This window comes from Octopus bimaculoides, chromosome 11 (genome assembly GCF_001194135.2).
Source record: "Octopus bimaculoides isolate UCB-OBI-ISO-001 chromosome 11, ASM119413v2, whole genome shotgun sequence".
NCBI lineage: Eukaryota > Metazoa > Mollusca > Cephalopoda > Octopoda > Octopodidae > Octopus > Octopus bimaculoides.
Window position 1 is genome coordinate 74,338,803 of NC_068991.1, and position 2,816 is coordinate 74,341,618.

General features: G+C 32.8%; 1 long non-coding RNA gene across 1 annotated transcript in view; it reads left to right on the top strand.

The window, feature by feature from the left end:
* LOC106867575 (uncharacterized) overlaps positions 1–2,816 on the top strand; it is a 43,816-nt gene that overhangs the window by 40,565 nt on the left and 435 nt on the right. The gene's annotated exons all lie outside the window — the stretch shown is intronic.

The following is a 2,816-nucleotide window of genomic DNA, read 5'->3' on the forward strand; positions in this document are numbered from 1 at the left end:
GTGGCGAAGAATTCTAAGGAAAATATGACGAATAGGGGCAAACTGTAGAGTGCCTTCATGTACTTTAGAAATGAGAATTTTCCAAAATATTATACTAAAATGTCAGATTTCATTTCAGTTCCTGAGAATTAGTAATGTCCAGCTCTCATTCATGTTGGCGATTCTGATAGTTGTGTCCCTGATCTAACAAACATTTTGGAATCAATATGATGTCATGTTTTATTTTTACTCTGCATTACATTTTTAAAAACTTCAGTCATTTTATTGTTGACGGAGCTATACAAATATGCGTAGACACAAACATACATAAATGCATACACGCATACATACAAATATGCTTATATATGCATGTGTGTTTGTGTGCGCATGTGTGTGAATAAATATATAAAACGTATTCTTTACAATATATATTCAGCACTCCTCTCATTCGTTCTACATGAACCAATGCACGAACACACACGCACACACATTTAAAAACTCAACAGAAAGAATAAAGTGTCTGGTGAATGACCTAAATTATACATATACGATCAGAGGCGATATAAATATGTTGGCCCTCGCCTGGCCGAGGTGGCATGAAATTGGAGTCGGGAGAAAGGAATTCGCTAAAATGAATACTTCGTAGTTTCGTAACATAGCCAGTGGGGGTCGCTGTTATAATGGATTTAAACACTTTTAAAAAGACGTACAAAAATATTGTTTCCGCATCTCATTTATAAACAAATCCAGTTCTTCGATCTTTCAGAGCAAATATATTTATTATTTATATTTTCATGGAAATTTGTTTTAATCACCTGTTGGAGTAAATCGTCTTTGATTGACATAGGAGCCAATCTTAAAAGTCTCTTCTCTCTGGTTGCATTTCTTTGATAAGTTTGAATTCAGAAAAGGACCGTTCTACAGAGGCAGTTGTACACAGAATTGCGAAAATAAGATTGCCTGGATTAAAGAGTTCTGGCATAGCTTCAATCCGGTCTTAGATGTAATTGTAATGCATTAAATTACTCAGACTTCGCTTTTTAAATTCTTACATAGAATACATAACATTTAGTTCACTCTATAATCGAATCAAATCATACAAAATCTATCATACGTGGTTTTTAAAGAATTTAAAGCGTCCACTGGAAATTTTTTGCGATATTCCTCCCCTTTACTGAAACTGAACAGTTTCAAGAATTTAAGCTCTTCTAAGAATGAGCTTTGCATTTTTAAGAGGTCGACTATTGTGCCAATAATTTTGTTATAAGGGCATTTTATAATGTTGCTGGAGATCAATGGATTTATTCCTGGATCTCTTAATTTCTATTGTAGCATCGATTTCATATTTTTCTCTAACATATCATAAAATATGGAAAAAAATCATTGAGTTTATTTTCGAGCACGGTTCTAGTTTTATCTGTTTGCTTTTTAGAATACACTATTTCATGACTTTTAGTCTGAAGGATGTAAAAGAAGAAAATATGTCTAAATACTTCTGATAAAAAATAAGTAATTGGGAGCCTTTAAATTATGTAAGGATCCAATTGCAGAATCTATTGTAGTCTCGTCTCACCTTTCAGAATTTCCGATGATGTCTTCAAACAGGTTGATAATGAGATTACAATTTTCTTTTGTAGTAATAACAAGATGTGAGTAGTAACGCATTATCTCTTTTGGGTGAATTCGTAAAAAGCGTACCCACTCCATTTATCGTAGAAAAAATATCTTGCTTTCTTTTATAGCAGAGCATTATTGTGAAAAATGTAAATCTAGGACACGAGCACAACAATGAACAAAGTTCGCACATTCATATTTCTCTCTTACATTTGACTGCAACGCATTTAATTGTCTTGTCATTGTAGCACAAACCATATTAGGTTTGTGCAATTAATTTGTGTTCACACTTCCTCATTTCAATGCATTTAAAAACATGTACAGATAAAGCATTTGCTGATCGATCTGTACTAACACCATTCAAACCGATAAATCGTTCTTTAGTAACGCAATCTGTTGCAACAGAACTCAAAAAAGTAGATTTAGATTTTAGTGAATAGTTCGATACATCGGACGCTTCATCTACAAGAATATCTACGAATTTAGCCTGATTCACTTCATTTTCTATTTCATTGAACAAAACTTTTTGAATTGCATCGATCAAGTCATTTTGAATTCTGTTTGAGAGACCTGAGAAAGCAGAAACTGCACCAAGATGGCTTTCCAATTTTTCGTCATATTTACTGATTGAATATAAGAGTTCTTTATAATTTCCGCGATTATTGGTTTCTTTGGATTCAAAATGACCCTGAAATGATAATTCCTTTCGACCGAGAACAATAACTGCATCGCCGCAGAATAAATCTGGTTCACCTAATTTTATCATGCAGTTGCATGCCCTGTTTTTTTTAAAACGCATCTACTTGTAAGTCTATGGGAACATTCCCAAATGTTTTAAGATTCATCGTAAACTTCATCATTCCAAAATTAAAGAACAAACATGGCCAGCAGAATAACTTACTTACAGGCAACTATTTTTTTCTTACATATAGATTAATCTGAAACTGTCGAATAGATTTATTGCTGTAACTTAACAAATTAAGGTAATTATTTCCTGTGAAAGTCTTTTTTTTGAAAGGCTACTTCTCAAAAGTTCTTCAGTCATTTGAGCTTAATATTCCAGAAGTTCAAAAGATAATTTGTTGATCCTTGGAACAGTGAAACACTCAATATATCCTTAGAAATGCAATTTTGTTGCTCGCAAATTGTGTCCATGTTGAATGTGCGTCTGTGTATGTATAGATATTGAATACATTATACAAGAGCACAATATGTTTTTTTTT